General features: G+C 43.9%; 4 non-coding genes across 4 annotated transcripts; all 4 read right to left on the minus strand.

Moving 5' to 3' along the window:
• Nucleotides 1–16,326: 16,326 nt before the first annotated feature.
• Nucleotides 16,327–16,397, minus strand: trnag-gcc (transfer RNA glycine (anticodon GCC)). The gene has a single exon. It is a non-coding gene; the product is annotated as a tRNA-Gly (tRNA).
• A 117-nt stretch (nucleotides 16,398–16,514) lies between these two features.
• Nucleotides 16,515–16,586, minus strand: trnad-guc (transfer RNA aspartic acid (anticodon GUC)). Its single transcript has one exon. It is a non-coding gene; the product is annotated as a tRNA-Asp (tRNA).
• A 2,373-nt stretch (nucleotides 16,587–18,959) lies between these two features.
• trnag-gcc (transfer RNA glycine (anticodon GCC)) lies at nucleotides 18,960–19,030 on the minus strand. Its single transcript has one exon. It is a non-coding gene; the product is annotated as a tRNA-Gly (tRNA).
• Nucleotides 19,031–19,147: 117 nt separating this feature from the next.
• trnad-guc (transfer RNA aspartic acid (anticodon GUC)) lies at nucleotides 19,148–19,219 on the minus strand. The gene has a single exon. It is a non-coding gene; the product is annotated as a tRNA-Asp (tRNA).
• Nucleotides 19,220–19,237: the final 18 nt, after the last annotated feature.

Raw genomic sequence — 19,237 nt, forward strand, 5'->3', positions numbered from 1 at the left:
TCTATGGGAAACTGTAAATTATCTAATGATAGCAACATCATCTAAAAATTATTTTTTATCCAAAATCATTGAAATTAATGATCACAAATGTTTAAATAATGACAGTGGGTCTAGTTATATGTGATAACAATGTATAGTGAGCAGTGAAATAACTATTGGTTTCCATTTGTGGTGACTGCTGACTGACATTAGGGATGAGATTAAATAGATCCTGGAATTTAGCCTGGTCTGGAGCAGGCTAGCTCCACAGAATAAATCTCCATGGTAATTTATACCATAACATATCCTCCTGCCCCCTATCCATCTTTAGTGCAACCGGATTACGGATCAATTGAGCCAGGATCACCAAGATATCCTGGCTTAATCCCTTATCCTAGTTTTGTGCAACAGGCCCCTGATGTCACACTTTCGTTGTTGGTTTATTGTTTTTTTGTTTAAAGTTTCACCGTAATAAAGAAGTGGGACTCTACACACGCTGCGCCTTGGTCCGTCCATGACAACAACCGTGACACTGTTCAAAGGAGAATTTGTCTTCCACTGTCTGTTGGAAAGCAGACTGAAACCAAGTTTTCCTCTAGGATTTTGAACGTGCTTAGCACTGTTCTGTTTCTTTTTATCCCAAAAAACTTCCTAGTCCTTGGCGATGACAAGCATACCCATAACACGCAGCCACCCCCATGCTTGAAAATATGAGGTGACTTGTTTGGATCTGCCCCAAACATAACGCTTTGTATTCAGTACAAAAATAGTATTTCTTTGCTGGTTTTTTTGTAGTGTTACTGCCTTATTGCAAACAGAATGCATGTTTTGCAATATTTGTCCTTCTTTTCACTTTGTCATTTGTTAGTAATGTGGAGTAACTACAATATTGTTGATCCATCGTCAGTTATCTCCTATCACAGCCACTAAACTCTGTAACTGTTTTAAAATCTCCATTGGGAATGAGACCCTGGACTCAATTGGGCTACCCAGAATACAGAAAAATTGGTCTCATGGTGAAATCCTTGAGCGGTTTCCTTCCTTCCCGGCAACTGAGTTAGGAAGGGCACCTGTATATTTGTAGTGACTGGATGAATTGATACACTATCCTAAGTGTAATTAATAACTGCACTATGCGCAAAGGGATATCATTACACAGGTGCACCTTGTGCTGGAAACAATATAATTCTGTCTAAAAAATGTTAGTTATTTTTTTATTTCACCTTTATTTAACCAGGTAGGCAAATTGAGAACACGTTCTCATTTACAATTGCGACCTGGCCAAGATAAAGCAAAGCAGTTCGACACATACAACAACACATAGTTACACATGGAGTAAAACAAACATACATTCAATAATACAGTGAAAAATAAGTCTATATACAATATGTGCAAGTGAGGTGAGATAAGGGAGGTGAAGGCAAACAAAATATATATATAAATAAAAATATAAAAAGGCCATGGTGGCGAAGTAAATACAATATAGCAAGTAAAAAATAAAAAATAAACACTGGAATGGTTGGTTTGCAGTGGAAGAAGTGTAACGGCTGTCAATGTCGTTCTCCTCCTCAGACGAGGAGGAGCATGGATCGGACCAAGATGCGGAGTAGGAGGTATTCATGATTTTAATGGCAAACCAACAAACACTACAAATTAACAAAACAACAAACGTGACTAACCTGCAACAGTCCTGTGTGGCCCAAACGCTAACACAGGAAACAAACACCCACAAAACCCTGGCTGCCTTAGTATGACTCTCAATCAGAGACAAACGATACACACCTGTCTCTAATTGAGAATCATACCAGGCCGAACACAAAACCCCACATAGAAATAGAAAACATAGACTGCCCACCCAACACTCACGCCCTGACCAATAAAGACATATAAAACAAGAGAAAACAGGTCAGGAACGTGACATAACCCCCCGCCTTAAGGTGCGAACTCCGGGCGCACCAGCACAAAGTCTAGGGGAGGGTCTGGGTGGGCATCTGACCACGGTGGTGGCTCAGGCTCTGGGCGATGTCCCCACCCCACCATAGTCACTCCCCGCTTCCGTATCCCCCTCCCAATGACCACCCTCCAACTCAACCCACCTAAATGAAGGGGCAGCATCGGGATAAGGGCCAGCACCGGGATAAGGGGCAGCAGCTCCGGGATAAGGGGCAGCAGCTCCGGGATAAGGGGCAGCAGCTCCGGGATAAGGGGCAGCAGCTCCGGGATAAGGGGCAGCTCCGGACTGAGTGGCAGCTCATGACTGTAGGGCAGCTCATGACTGTAGGGCAGCTCATGACTGGAGGGCAGCTCATGACTGGAGGGCAGCTCATGACTGTAGGGCAGCTCATGACTGTAGGGCAGCTCATGACTGGAGGGCAGCTCATGACTGGAGGGCAGCTCATGACTGGCGGGCAGCTCATGACTGGCGGGCGTCTCTGGCAGCTCCTGACTGGCGGGCGTCTCTGGCAGCTCCTGACTGGCGGGCGTCTCTGGCAGCTCCTGACTGGCGGGCGTCTCTGGCAGCTCCTGACTGGCGGGCGTCTCTGGCAGCTCCTGACTGGCAGGCGTCTCTGGCAGCTCCTGACTGGCGGGCGTCTCTGGCAGCTCCTGACTGGCGGGCGTCTCTGGCAGCTCCTGACTGGCGGGCGTCTCTGGCAGCTCCTGACTGGCTGGCGTCTCTGGCAGCTCCTGACTGACGGACGGCTCTAGCGGCTCCTGACTGACGGACGGCTCTACTGGCTCGGGAAAGACGGGCGGCTCTAATGGCTCGTGGCAGACGGATGACTCAGATGGCGCTGGGCAGACGGATGGCTCAGACGGCGCTGGGCAGACAGATGGCTCAGACGGCGCTGGGCAGACGGATGGCTCAGATGGCGCTGGGCAGACGGATGGCTCAGACGGCGCTGAGCAGACGGATGGCTCAGACGGCGCTGGGCAGACGGATGGCTCAGACGGCGCTGGGCAGAAGGGCAGTTCAGGCACCGCTGGGCAGACGGCAGACTCTGGCCGGCTGAGACGCACTATAGGCCTGATGCGTGGTGCCGGAACTGGAGGTACCGGGCTAACGGCACGCACCTCAGGGCGAGTGCGGGGTGGAGGAACAGGGCTCTGGTGATGCACTGGAACCCTGGTGCGTGGTGTAGGCACTGGTGGTACTGAGCTGGGGTGGGAAGGTGGCGCCGGATATACCGGACCGTGAAGGAGGACACGTGCTCTTGAGCACCGAGCCTCTCCAACCTTACCAGGTTGAAGGGTCCCCGTAGCCCTGCCAGTGCGGCGAGGTGGAATAGTCCGCACTGGGCTATGCAGGCGAACCGGGGACACCACCTGTAAGGTTGGTGCCATGTACGCCGGCCCGAGGAGACGTACTGGAGGCCAGATACGTTGGGCCGGCTTCATGACATCCGGCTCGATGCCCAACCTAGCCCTCCCAGTGCGGCAAGGTGGAATAGTCCGCACTGGGCTAAGCACGCGTACTGGGGACACCGTGCGCTTTACCGCATAACACGGTGTCTGACCAGTACGACGCCCTCTCACTCCACGGTAAGCCCGGGGAGTTGGCTCAGGTATCCGACCCGGCTTCGCCACACTCCCCTTTAGCCTCCCCCCAAGAAATTTTTGGGTGAGCCTCTCGGGCTTCCAGCCTCTCTTACGTGCTGCCTCCTCATACCAGCGCTCCTGGGCTGTGGCTGCCCCCTTCTCCTCCCGAGAGCGGCGATTCTCTCCCACCTTAGCCCAGGGTCCTTCTCCGTTGAATATTTGCTCCCATGTCCATTCCTCTTCTCTCCATTGCTTTTGTTCTTGCCGTCCTTCTCCAATCCGCTTGGTCCTGGTTTGGTGGGTGTTTCTGTAACGGCTGTCAATGTCGTTCTCCTCCTCAGACGAGGAGGAGCATGGATCGGACCAAGATGCGGAGTAGGAGGTATTCATGATTTTAATGGCAAACCAACAAACACTACAAATTAACAAAACAACAAACGTGACTAACCTGCAACAGTCCTGTGTGGCCCAAACGCTAACACAGGAAACAAACACCCACAAAACACCAGTGAAACCCTGGCTGCCTTAGTATGACTCTCAATCAGAGACAAACGATACACACCTGTCTCTAATTGAGAATCATACCAGGCCGAACACAAAACCCCACATAGAAATAGAAAACATAGACTGCCCACCCAACACTCACGCCCTGACCAATAAAGACATATAAAACAAGAGAAAACAGGTCAGGAACGTGACAAGAAGGTGCAAAGTAGAGATAGAAATAATGGGGTGCAAAGGAGCAAAATAAATAAATACAGTAGGTAAAGAGGTAGTTGTTTGGGCTAAATTATAGATGGGCTATGTACAGGTACAGTAATCTATGAGCTGCTATGAAAGCTGGTGCTTAAAGCTAGTGAGGGAGATAAGTGTTTCCAGTTTCAGAGATTTTTGTAGTTCGTTCCAGTCATTGGCAGCAGAGAACTGGAAGGAGAGGCGGCCAAAGGAAGAATTGGTTTTGGGGGTGACCAGAGAGATATACCTGCTGGAGCGTGTGCTACGGGTGGGCGTTGCTATGGTGACCAGCGAGCTGAGATAAGGGGGGACTTTACCTAGCAGGGTCTTGTAGATGACCTGGAGCCAGTGGGTTTGGCGACGAGTGTGAAGCGAGGGCCAGCCAACGAGAGCGTACAGGTCGCAGTGGTGGGTAGTATATGGGGCTTTGGTGACAAAACGGATGGCACTGTGATAGACTGCATCCAATTTATTGAGTAGGGTTTTGGAGGCTATTTTGTAAATGACATCACCGAAGTCGAGGATTGGTAGGATGGTCATTTTTACAAGGGTATGTTTGGCAGCATGAGTGAAGGATGCTTTGTTGCGGAATAGGAAGCCGATTCTAGATTTAACTTTGGATTGGAGATGCTTGATGTGAGTCTGGAAGGAGAGTTTACAGTCTAACCAGACACCTAGGTATTTGTAGTTGTCCACATATTCTAAGTCAGAGCCGTCCAGAGTAGTGATGTTGGACAGGCGGGCAGGTGCAGGCAGCGATCGATTGAAGAGCATGCATTTAGTTTTACTTGTATTTAAGAGCAATTGGAGGCCACGGAAGGAGAGTTGTATGGCATTGAAGCTCGCCTGGAGGGTTGTTAACACAGTGTCAAAAGAAGGGCCAGAAGTATACAGAATAGTGTCGTCTGCGTAGAGGTGGATCAGTGACTCACCAGCAGCAAGAGCGACATCATTGATGTATACAGAGAAGAGAGTCGGTCCAAGAATTGAACCCTGTGGCACCCCCATAGAGACTGCCAGAGGTCCGGACAACAGACCCTCCGATTTGACACACTGAACTCGATCAGAGAAGTAGTTGGTGAACCAGGCGAGGCAATCATTAGAGAAACCAAGGCTGTCGAGTCTGCCGATGAGGATGTGGTGATTGACAGACTCAAAAGCCTTGGCCAGGTCAATGAATATGGCTGCACAGTACTGTTTCCTATCGATAGCGGTTAAGATATTGTTTATGACCTTGAGCGTGGCTGAGGTGCACCCATGACCAGCTCTGAAACCAGATTGCATAGCGGAGAAGGTATGGTGGGATTCGAGATGGTCGGTAATCTGTTTGTTGACTTGGCTTTCGAAGACCTTAGAAAGGCAGGGTAGGATAGATATAGGTCTGTAGCAGTTTGGGTCTAGAGTGTCTCCCCCTTTGAAGAGGGGGATAACCGCAGCTGCTTTCCAATCTTTGGGAATCTCAGACGACACGAAAGAGAGGTTGAAAAGGCAGGTAATAGGGGTGGCAACAATTTCAGCAGATAGTTTTAGAAAGAAAGGGTCCAGATTATCTAGCCCGGCTGATTTGTAAGGGTCCAGATTTTGCAGCTCTTTCAGAACATCAGCTGACTGTATTTGGGAGAAAGAGAAATGGGGAAGGCTTGGGCGAGTAGCAGAGGGGAGGGCAGTGCTGTTGACCGGGGTAGGGGTAGCCCGGTGGAAAGCATGGCCAGCCGTAGAAAAATGCTTATTGAAATTCTCAATTATAGTGGATTTGTCGGTGGTGACAGTATTTCCTATCTTCGGTGCAGTTGGAAGCTGGGAGGAGGTGTTCTTATTCTCCATGGACTTTACAGTGTCCCAGAACTTTTTTGAGTTTGTGTTGCAGGAAGCAAATTTCTGCTTGAAAAAGCTAGCCTTGGCTTTTCTAACTGCCTGTGTATACTGGTTTCTAGCTTCCCTGAAAAGTTGCATATCACGGGGGCTGTTCAATGCTAATGCAGAACGCCATAGGATGTTTTTCTGTTGGTTAAGGGCAGTCAGGTCAGGAGAGAACCAAGGGCTATATCTGTTCCTGGTTCTAAATTTCTTGAATGGGGCATGCTTATTCAAGATGGTGAGGAAGGCATTTTAAAAAAATATCCAGGCATCCTCTACTGACGGGATGAGATCAATATCCTTCCAGGATACCTCGGCCAGGTCGATTAGAAAGGCCTGCTCGCTGAAGTGTTTCAGGGAGCGTTTGACAGTGATGAGTGGAGGTCGTTTGATCGCTGACCCATTACGGATACAGGCAATGAGGCAGTGATCGCTGAGATCTTGGTTGAAAACAGCAGAGGTGTATTTGGAGGGCAAGTTGGTTAGGATGATGTCTATGAGGGTACCCGTGTTTACGGAATTGGGGTGATATCTGGTAGGTTCATTGATAATTTGTGTGAGATTGAGGGCATCAAGCTTAGATTGTAGGATGGCTGGGGTGTTAAGCATGTTCCAATTTAGGTCGCCTAGCAGCACAAGCTCTGAAGATAGATGGGGGGCAATCAGTTCACATATGGTGTCCAGAGCACAGCTGGGGGCAGAGGGTGGTCTATAGCAGGCGGCAACAGTGAGAGACTTGTTTTTAGAGAGGTGGCTTTTTAAAAGTAGGAGTTCAAATTGTTTCGGAACAGACCTGGATAGTAAAACAGAACTCTGCAGGCAATCCTTGCAGAAGATTTCAACACCGCCCCCTTTGGCCGTTCTATCTTGTCTGAAAATCTTGTAGTTAGGGATGAAAATGTCAGAATTTTTGGTGGTCTTCCTAAGCCAGGATTCAGACACGGCTAAAACATCTGGGTTGGCAGAGTGTGCTAAAGCAGTGAACAAAACAAACTTAGGGAGGAGGCTTCTAATGTTAACATGCATGAAACCAAGGCTATTACGGTTACAGAAGTCATCAAAAGAGAGCGCCTGGGGAATAGGAGTGGAGCTAGGTACTGCAGGGCCTGGATTCACCTCTACATCACCAGAGGAACAGAGGAGGAGTAGGATAAGGGTACGGCTAAAAGATATGAGAATTGGACGTTTAGAACGTCTAGAACAGAGAGTAAGAGGAAGTTTCTGGGGGCAATAAAATAGCTTCAAGGAATAATGTACAGACAAAGGTATGGTAGGATGTGAATACAGTGGAGGTAAACCTAGGTAATGAGTGATGATGAGAGAGATATTGTCTCTAGAAACATCATTGAAACCAGGTGATGTCATCGCATATGTGGGTGGTGGGACTGAGAGGTTGGATATATAGTGAGCAGGGCTAGAGGCTCTACAGTGAAATAAGCCAATAAACACTAACCAGAACAGCAATGGACAAGGCATATTTACATTAAGGAGAGGCATTCTTAATCGAGTGATCATAAGGGTCCAGTGAGTAGAGGTTGGTTGGGGTCACGGCGATCCAGACAGCTGGCCGGGTAGCTGGCTATCGGTAGCAAGATAACATAGGATGGAGGTCTGTTTTTTTTTTAAATTATTATTATTTTTTTATTATTATTATTATTATTTTTTTTTTTTTTCACCTCGTTCGTTTCCGTCGGTAGATTAGTGGGGTTCCGTGTGGTAGAGGGGATCGATCCAATTGGCAAAATAGATATAGTGACCCAAGAAAAAAAAAAAAGTGCAGTTTTTTCACACAATACAATTCCACAGATGTCTCAAGTTTTGAGGGAGTGTACAATTGGCATGCTTATTGCAGGAATGTCCACCAGAGCTGTCCACCAGACAATTAAATGTTAATTTCTCTATCATAAGCAGCCTCCAACGTCATTTTTGATAATTTGGCAGTACGTCCAACTGGCCTCACAACCGCAGACCATGTGCAACCATGCTCAGGACCTCCACATCCAGCTTCCGGACAGCTGATGAAACTGTGGGTTTGCACAACCAAAACATTTCTGAGGAGGAGGAGTGGGACAACATTCCACAGGCCACAATCAACAGCCTGATCAACTCTATGCGAAGGAGATGTGTTGCGCTGCAGGAAGCAAATGGTGGTCACACCAGATACTGACTGGTTTTCTGATCCATGCCCCTACCTTTTTTTTAAGGTATCTGTGACCAACAGATGCATATCTGTATTCCCAGTCGTGAAATCCATAGATTGGGGCCTAAATTAATTTATTTAACTTCTTGCGACTATAGGGGGTGCTGTTTCAAATTAGCATAATTGTCTCTACAGATGAAACGGCTTCCTACTCAATTCTTGATCGTACAATATGCATATTATTGTTATTATTGGATAGAAAACACTATCTAGTTTCTATAGCCATTTGAATTATGTCTCTGAGTGGAACAGAACTCTTTCTACAGCGAAATCCATGACAGGTGTTGCGAAGGTCTGAGAGCGAAGCTCTGATCTCAGTTCAGTTTAAAGGGGTGTATATATCCTATGGAACGACACGAACTGCACCCGCCTTCCCCTGGATGTCAGTAAACAATGAGAAGTGGAATGGGCTTCCTAGGTATCTCTCAGAGGTTATAAAACACCAAGGAGTGAGGTACGCCTTCTTTTCGACGTTGAACTTTACGCAGAGAGAGACCTGGGCATGCCATTTTCGAACACTCAGTAATGAACTTTAGATATATCAGTCTGTAATTTAATTTGATATAGGTGTTAGAAACATCATAACGAAGCTATTTGAAACCGAGTTATATCAGATTATGCGAGTATATTGCTATTTTTCGGAATTTCCACAGTATTGCGTATTGAGGATTTGGACACGTTAGCTAATGTTAGCAATTGTTAGCTATAGTTAGCTGCTATATCAGAAGTTGAATGCAACGTTTTACAACCAAGCAACGATTCTTTTGGACAAAAGTACCACTTGGCCAAGATTCCGATGGAAGCTCGTCGAAAAGTAAGAGCTATTTATGATGTTATTCCATTTTTATGTGGAAAAATGTAAACTCAATAATGGTAATTAGTGACGCAGTTATTGCGGCACTAGTCTGTCTGTAACGCACACTGTATGTCTAGTAACGTTAATTTTAAAAATCTAACTTAGCGGTTGCATTAATAACTAATGCATCTTTCATTTCATGGCCAACCTGTATTTTTTTAGTCAAGTTTATGAATAGTTTTCGATAAAAATAGTTGTATTATCATGATGCTGCCGGGCAGAATGCTTGAGTAGTTGGACAGTATTTCCATTGTGTAAGCACGATTTGTGCCGCTAAATATGCACATTTTCGATCAAACTCTATATGGATTGTGTAATATTATGTTACAGGAGTGTCATCGGAAGAATTCTGAGAAGGTTAGTGAAAAAATTTATATATTTTGGCGATGTTTACGTTATCGCTCTCTTTGGCTAGAATCAATGCTCTGGTAACGTTTGCATATGTGGTATGCTAATATAACGATTTATTGTGTTTTCGCTGTAAGACACTTAGAAAATCTGAAATATTGTCTGTATTCACAGGATCTGTGTCTTTCGATTAGTGTATGCTGTGTATTTTTACGAAATGTTTGATGATTAGTATTAGGTAAACACGTTGCTCTATGTAGTTATTCTAGTCCATTTGTGACGGTGGGTGCAATTGTAACCTATGACATCTACCTGAAATATGCAAATTTTTCTAACAAAACCTATCCTATACCATAAATATGTTATCAGACTGTCATCTGAGGAGGTTTTTTCTTGGTTAGTGGCTATCAATATCTTAGTTCAGCCGAATTGGTGATTGCTACTGGTGTTGAGAGAAAATGGTGAACAAGAAAAATTGTGATTTTTGCTAACGTGTTTAGCTAATAGATTTACATATTGTGTCTTCCCTGTAAAACATTTTAAAATCTGAAATGGTGGCTTTATTCACAGGATCTGTATCTTTCCTTAGGTGTCTTGGACTTGTGATTTAATGATATTTAGATGCTACTATTTAATTGTGACGCTATGCTAGCGATGCTAATCAGTGTGGGGGGGGTGGGGGGTGCTCCCGGACCCGGGGTAGGTGCTCGGTAGAGGTTAAATTGACAGATTTCCTTATATGAACTGTAACTCAGTAAAATATTTGAAATTGTTGCATGTTGTATTTATATTTTTAGTTCAGTGTAATTCCAATGTTTATCCAGTTTATGGATTGGTCATGAGCAGTCTTTTTCTCTTTTGGGGTCGAGTTGATTCATATCCAACAACAGAGAATGGTGCTTGTTTGCTTCATCTGTATGCTGTTTGTTTTTCTTGTGTCTGTAAATCTAGGTTGCAAGTGACTTTCACTTTCTCTCCAGCTCCAAGGCAGCAGGGTCATTTGAGTAGGCGGGATTAGTGCAAAGACACACATAGCCCAGAAGGCCAGCCCAAGGTGACTCAGGGCTAAACCCCTTTGTTTTTGTTCAAAGTGAAAACACTACACAAGAAATGGGAAGGCATACGGTCGCCAACGCCATGCGGAATCCAGATTTAATGGAAATCCCATCCAACCTTGTTTGCAAGTTTGAATACTGGAATGTGAGATGTAATCTACACCTTGATTAGGCTGATAGAAATCCTCATTATTTTGTTCAATGATTTTCAATTTGAGCTTCTGTGAGGACAGACGCTGGAGAGGAGAAGCAAGTACAGGGAGTGAACATTTAATGAAACATGGACATGAAACAGAACACAGTCAGCGTCTGAAAAGGGGAAACGAAAAACGACAATAATGCTGACACGGGGAACCAACGGGGGAACAGACAGATATAGATGGGGCAATCAACAAGGTGAAGGAGTCCAGGTGAGTCCAATGAGTGCTGATGTGCGTAATGATGGTGACAGGTGTGCGTAACGAAGGACACCATGGCGCCCTCGAGCACCAGAGAGGGAGAGCGGGAGCAGGTGTGACAGTACCCCCTCCCCTCTAGGGGCGCCACCCGGCGTCCCACCTGGGCAAGGCTGACGGACCGGCCGAGGCATGGGCGCTGGATAAGGTGGCAGAGGTGTGAAAGCTTGACGATCCCACTGAGGTGTGGGAGCTTGATGAGCCGGCTGAGGCGTGGGAGCCCGATGAGCCGGCTGAAGCATGACGTGGGATGGGTGCCTGCCGAGCCAACCGAGGCAAGAAAACCTCTCGAGCCAGCTAAGGCGTGGAAGCCCGACAAGCCAGCTGAGGCAATCCCCGGTTCTATCGCCAACGGCACCCGGACCCAACTTCACCAACAAAAACAAAAAACAAAAACTCCCTGATGCTTCACATATTGGTGTCAGCATTCTGTGAGAACAGACGCTAGAGACGAGAAGCAAGAACAGGGAGTGAACATTTAATGAAACACGGACATGAAACAGAACACGGACAGCGCCTGGACAGGGGGAAACGTAAACGACAATAATGCTGACACGGGGAACACACGGAGGAACAGACAGAGATAGATGGGGCAATCAACAAGGTGAAGGAGTCCAGATGAGTCCACTGAGCGCTGATGCACGTAAAGATGGTGACAGGTGTGCGTAATGAAGGGCAGCCTGGCGCCCTCGAGCGTCAGAGAGGGAGAGCGGTAGCAGGCGTGACAGCTTTCTATATAGACTACACTTTCTCGTTCTGAACCAATGTAGTTACACCTCCGACATCGGCAAAGCATCAGCTAAGCGGGTGTCGGCATAGCAGTGTTTGATCTGATTGAATCTATGCCTTAATCTCTGTGAATGTTATGCTGGGGGCAGCAGAGGAGAAGGCAGGTGTCATCCCAAACACCCCTCGGATGGGAGAGTTGGAGGGGGTGAAGGGTGTAGCTGAGTGCATCCTAAATGGCAGGCCGATATGGGTTCTGGTCAAAAGTAGTGCACTATATAGGGACTAAGGTGCCATTGGGTCCGCAAGTCAGGGAGTGGAGGGTACCACTGTCACTGACAAGGTGGACTCTATGTGTCCCAATTGGCACCCTATTCTCTATATACTGCACTACTTTTGACAAGGAGCCTCTGGTCAAAAGTAGTGCACTGTAGGAAATAGGGCACCATTCGGGATGCCAACTCTGACTCCCTGCACGTGAAGCAGTGTACACTAATGACAGAGATGTTATCCTATTATTAACACTTTATTATTATCGATGCATCCCTGACACACACTCTGTTGGTATTGATGAGTTGTGGAAATTATACATTTGTCAACATGATAAACAACAACAACCAACTAGAGGTGAAAGAAACGCACACCTATTTAGGCGAGGTGCTGGCCAGCAAAATGCAACGCTTAAAAAAAATAAAGGAGAGTCGCACACTCTAGGAGCTCAGATGCAAAAAGATTTATTTCCAACGTTTCGACAGACAAGCTGTCTTATTATGGACCATTCTGTTTTGAACTAAATATGAACATAGCCCTTGTGATCATTATATGAGAAGGAGACAGTTAGGCCTGGTGTACAGTACGAGTCAAAAGTTTGGACAGACATACTTATTCAAGGGTTTTTCTTTATTTTAACTATTGTCTACATTGTAGAATAATAGTGAAGACATCAAAACTATGAAATAAACATATATGGAATCATGTAGTAACCAAAAAAGGGCAGCTTTGCAGACTCTTGGCATTCTCTCAATCAGCATCATGATGTAGTCACCTGGAATGCATTTCAATGAACAGGTGTACCTTGTTAAAACTTCTTATGGCTGCAGGGGGCGTATTGAGTAGCCAGATTATATGTGCCCATTTCAAACGGCGTCGTACTCAATTCTTGCTCGTACAATATGCATATTATTATTACAATTGGATAGAAAACACTCTCTAGTTTCTAAAAACGTTTGAATTATTTCTCTGAGTGAAACAGAAATCCTTCTGCAGCACTTTTCCTGACCAGGAAGTGAAATGTCAGAAATCTATGCTCTGTTCAACCTCATGCCTATACATGGGCGTGTGACGTAGGAGTCTACAAACACTTCCTACGCCTTCCCCTGGTTGTCAAGATGCGGTGAGAGAAGAAATTTCGTGTCTATCTTGGTCAGAGGTGGAATAAAAGGTCTTTGTTTGACGTGACCGTCCATATCCTGTTTCTGGAGCGCGCGAAAGAGGACACGGATATGGCTTCTTTTTAGCTGTCATTATGATAGACGAACATCTCTGTCTTAGATTTGATTTGATACATGTCACCATATCATCGTAACGTATGTTTTTTCAATATAGTTTAATCAGATTATTGAAACTTTTTCGGGAGTTTTGCCGTGTTCCGTTTTCTAACTTTGTTGACTTTGGAGTAATCCGTGTCACTTGGCAAGTGCCCATGCTATATGAAGAGGGATATTTGCCGTTCCAGATCAAAACAACGACTATTCTGGACAAAGGACACCTTATCCAACATTCTGACGGAAGATCACCAAACGTAAGAAACATTTTATGATGCTATTTCTAATATCTGTCGTGCATGTTGACTGGTCGTGGGCGCCCAAGTGTTTCTGGCTATTGTGGCTATGCTAATATCACGCTACATTTTGTTTGCGCTGTAAAACATTTAATAAATCGGAAATATTGTCTAGAATCACAAGATGCCTGTCTTTCAATTGCTGTACACTATGTATTTTTCAGAAATCTTTTATGATGAGTAATTAGGTATTTGACGGTGGTGTCTGTAAATATTATGGCTGCTTTCGGTGCAATTTCTGATTGTAGCTGAAATGTAAACTATGAATTATACCTGAAATATGCAAATAAAAAAAATAAAAACATATGCTATACAATAAATATGTTATCAGACTGTCATCTGATGAGGTTGTTTCTTGGTTAGTGGCTATTTGTATCTTTATTTGGCCGAATTTGTGATAGCTACTGATGGAGTCATAAACTGATGGAGTAAGAATATTGGTGTCTTTTGCTAACGTGATTAGCTAATAGATTTAGATATTGTGTCTTCCCTGTAAAACATTTTAAAAATCAGACATGTTGGCTTGATTCACAAGATGTGCACCTTTCATCTGGTGTCTTGGACTTGTTAATGTATGAAAGTTAAATATTTAAAAAAAATATCTTTTGAATTTCGCGCCCTGCACTTGAGCTGGATGTTGTCATAAGCGTACCGGTGTCGGGCTGCACCCCTAACAGGTTAACCTGTTGGGGATGGGGGCGCTGTTTAGACTATTTATGCTAATTTGGCTAATTTTTTAAACGGCTTCCCACAAAATCCTTGATCGTACAATATGGATATTATTATTATTATTGGATAGAAAACAGTCTATAGTTTCTATAGGAGTTGAAATTTTGTCTCTAAGTGGAACAGAGCCCATTCTACAGCAATTTCCCTGACATGGAGTCAGATTTGAGAAATGTTGGCCACTTTTCTGAAGTCAGTTAAAAGGGCACTGTCGTTGCTATGACTATACGGACACTTCTTACGTCTTCCCCTGGATGCCTTTACGTGATGACGATTCCAACGGGGTCGATTGCGCGTTCACAGGCCCTACAAATGAAAAAAACCTTTAGCTAGCAAGTCTTTTCTTGCTGCGTAACGCGCGTGGAAGACACCGACCCTCTCCTGTTCCAAGCGTTAGTTTAGCCTGTTATATTTCTCCGGTCATCTTTTCACTCGTTATAGGAGTTACAAACATCATAAAGTAGTTAATTTAAAGCGTTTTATAGCAATTTATATCCGTTTAGTGCGATTTTGGGACATTTATTTTTGTAACGATGTGAAAAGTTGGGCACGCTTTTCAGTTCATCCCGAACGCAGTTGACATTTCCACATGGCAAGAGGACAGCTTTCCACCAAAAGACGATTTCTCCCAAGAAAGGATCCTTTGCCCAAGATACTGATGGAAGAACAGCTCAAGGTAGGACATTTTTATTATGATAAATCGTGTTTCTGTCGAAACATTTTAGTGGCTTAGGACGCCATGTTTTTTGACGTAGCTTCGCTTGGCGCAAACTGTATTGAAAAGTAAGGATAAATTAAAAAATGTAATAACGCAATTGTATTAAGAATTAAATTGTCTATCAATCCCTGTCCACCCTATATTTTTTAGTCACGTTTATGAGTATTTATGTATAAGAGTAGATCACTGTCTAAGTGGCGCAAGGACATTTTGTGACCAGCTGAGCTACATTTCACATTGTCTAACCATGATTTTGGTGGCTAAATATAAACATTTTCGATCAAACTGTATATGCATGTTGTAATGTGATGTTACAGGAGTGTCATCGGAAGAATTCTGAGAAGGTTAGTGAAAAAATTAATATCTTTTGGCGATGTTGACTTTTATCGCTCACTTTGGCTAGAATCAATGCTGGGCTGCTAATTGCTATGTGCTAAGCTAATATAACGATTTATTGTGTTTTCGCTGTAAGACACTTAGAAAATCTGAAATATTGTCTGTATTCACAGGATCTGTGTCTTTCGATTCGTGTATGCTGTGTATTTTTACGAAATGTTTGATGATTAGTAGTTAGGTAAACACGTTGCTCATTGTAATTATTCTAGTCCATTTGTGATGGTGGGTGCAATTGTAAACTATGCCATCTACCTGAAATATGCACTTTTTTCTAACAAAACCTATCCCATACCATAAATATGTTATCAGACTGTCATCTAATGAGTTTTTTTGTTGGTTAGGGGCTATAAATATCTTAGTTTAGCCGAATTGGTGATGGCTACTGGTGTTGGTGGACAAATAAAAGATGGTGGATTATGCTAATGTGTTTTTAGGTAATAGATGTACATCTTTACATATTGTGTCTTCCCTGTAAAACATTTTAAAAATCGGAAATGTTGACTGGATTCACAAGATCTGTGTCTTTCATTAGCTGTATTGGACTTTAATGTGTGAAAGTTAAATATTTTAAAAAAATATTTTTTTTGAATTTCGCGGCACTGGTTTTTCAGTGGGGGGGGGGGGGGGGGGGGGGGTGTGCCGCTAGCGCCACGCTGATCCTAGACAGGTTAAACCTTGCACAAAGTAAATCACCTCACACTGGAAATCTACAATGGATTCACCAAAGTCTACTGAGAATGCGTAAATGTCCAAAATGTAAATGAAAGCAAACTCTGATTTTTCAAGAGTCAGATGAGAATTCTACCAAGAACAGAGTTTTCTGTTAGCCGGGCAATCTAACAGAGATTTCTTTCCCAGGGATTTGGATACTTGTCGAAATTACATGTTCAAAACTTGCTGCATTGGCCGGGAATCGAACCCGGGCCTCCCGCGTGGCAGGCGAGAATTCTACCACTGAACAACCAATGTCTTGCAAAGCAGTGATAACCCCAAAGGCTGGAAATCGTATCATAAAGCTTAAATTCCAAGCATGTTTTCTGCTTTGTGGGCTCAGTGACATTGTACACCCTAACAAAATAGTCCTTCTTCCCCGTCGGGGAATTGAACCCCGGTCTACCGCGTGACAGGCGGGGATACTCACCACTATACTAACGAGGAGCACATGGGATGGCCATTTGAAAATAAGTGGAGCATTGGTACTAACCCTAAATGTGGAGTGTTGGGCGTTAACCCTTCTATCAAAAACATCTGTAGAGACTGAATGGTTAGAGCTAGAAACTAGTATGACCCGTCTCTGGAAAGCTGAGACTCGCACGAACACGTACATGTAATCGATTCTGCTCTATACCGCTCACAAGCCAGGCAATAGCGGTTAGAAGGTGAGGCGCTTGTGGGAAATCCCAGGACATTGTTGTCACAAATGCCAAACTCAAGACAGTTGTCACTGACTAGTTGGATATTCGTTTCCCATTTAACAACTTAACCTGTTGGGGATGGGGGCGCTGTTTAGACTATTTATGCTAATTTGGCTAATTTTTTAAACGGCTTCCCACAAAATCCTTGATCGTACAATATGGATATTATTATTATTATTGGATAGAAAACAGTCTATAGTTTCTATAGGAGTTGAAATTTTGTCTCTAAGTGGAACAGAGCCCATTCTACAGCAATTTCCCTGACATGGAGTCAGATTTGAGAAATGTTGGCCACTTTTCTGAAGTCAGTTAAAAGGGCACTGTCGTTGCTATGACTATACGGACACTTCTTACGTCTTCCCCTGGATGCCTTTACGTGATGACGATTCCAACGGGGTCGATTGCGCGTTCACAGGCCCTACAAATGAAAAAAACCTTTAGCTAGCAAGTCTTTTCTTGCTGCGTAACGCGCGTGGAAGACACCGACCCTCTCCTGTTCCAAGCGTTAGTTTAGCCTGTTATATTTCTCCGGTCATCTTTTCACTCGTTATAGGAGTTACAAACATCATAAAGTAGTTAATTTAAAGCGTTTTATAGCAATTTATATCCGTTTAGTGCGATTTTGGGACATTTATTTTTGTAACGATGTGAAAAGTTGGGCACGCTTTTCAGTTCATCCCGAACGCAGTTGACATTTCCACATGGCAAGAGGACAGCTTTCCACCAAAAGACGATTTCTCCCAAGAAAGGATCCTTTGCCCAAGATACTGATGGAAGAACAGCTCAAGGTAGGACATTTTTATTATGATAAATCGTGTTTCTGTCGAAACATTTTAGTGGCTTAGGACGCCATGTTTTTTGACGTAGCTTCGCTTGGCGCAAACTGTATTGAAAAGTAAGGATAAATTAAAAAATGTAATAACGCAATTGTATTAAGAATTAAATTGTCTATCAATCCCTGTCCACCCTATATTTTTTAGTCACGTTTATGAGTATTTATGTATAAGAGTAGATCACTGTCTAAGTGGCGCAAGGACATTTTCTGACCAGCTGAGCTACATTTCACATTGTCTAACCATGATTTTGGTGGCTAAATATAAACATTTTCGATCAAACTGTATATGCATGTTGTAATGTGATGTTACAGGAGTGTCATCGGAAGAATTCTGAGAAGGTTAGTGAAAAAATTAATATCTTTTGGCGATGTTGACTTTTATCGCTCACTTTGGCTAGAATCAATGCTGGGCTGCTAATTGCTATGTGCTAAGCTAATATAACGATTTATTGTGTTTTCGCTGTAAGACACTTAGAAAATCTGAAATATTGTCTGTATTCACAGGATCTGTGTCTTTCGATTCGTGTATGCTGTGTATTTTTACGAAATGTTTGATGATTAGTAGTTAGGTAAACACGTTGCTCATTGTAATTGTTCTAGTCCATTTGTGATGGTGGGTGCAATTGTAAACTATGCCATCTACCTGAAATATGCACTTTTTTCTAACAAAACCTATCCCATACCATAAATATGTTATCAGACTGTCATCTAATGAGTTTTTTTGTTGGTTAGGGGCTATAAATATCTTAGTTTAGCCGAATTGGTGATGGCTACTGGTGTTGGTGGACAAATAAAAGATGGTGGATTATGCTAATGTGTTTTTAGGTAATAGATGTACATCTTTACATATTGTGTCTTCCCTGTAAAACATTTTAAAAATCGGAAATGTTGACTGGATTCACAAGATCTGTGTCTTTCATTAGCTGTATTGGACTTTAATGTGTGAAAGTTAAATATTTTAAAAAAATATTTTTTTTGAATTTCGCGGCACTGGTTTTTCAGTGGGGGGGGGGGGGGGTGTGCCGCTAGCGCCACGCTGATCCTAGACAGGTTAAACCTTGCACAAAGTAAATCACCTCACACTGGAAATCTACAATGGATTCACCAAAGTCTACTGAGAATGCGTAAATGTCCAAAGTGTAAATGAAAGCAAACTCTGATTTTTCAAGAGTCAGATGAGAATTCTACCAAGAACAGAGTTTTCTGTTAGCCGGGCAATCTAACAGAGATTTCTTTCCCAGGGATTTGGATACTTGTCGAAATTACATGTTCAAAACTTGCTGCATTGGCCGGGAATCGAACCCGGGCCTCCCGCGTGGCAGGCGAGAATTCTACCACTGAACAACCAATGTCTTGCAAAGCAGTGATAACCCCAAAGGCTGGAAATCGTATCATAAAGCTTAAATTCCAAGCATGTTTTCTGCTTTGTGGGCTTAGTGACATTGTACACCCTAACAAAATAGTCCTTCCTCCCCGTCGGGGAATTGAACCCCGGTCTACCGCGTGACAGGCGGGGATACTCACCACTATACTAACGAGGAGCACATGGGATGGCCATT

Source organism: Salvelinus fontinalis, chromosome 21 (assembly GCF_029448725.1).
Source record: "Salvelinus fontinalis isolate EN_2023a chromosome 21, ASM2944872v1, whole genome shotgun sequence".
Lineage (NCBI taxonomy): Eukaryota > Metazoa > Chordata > Actinopteri > Salmoniformes > Salmonidae > Salvelinus > Salvelinus fontinalis.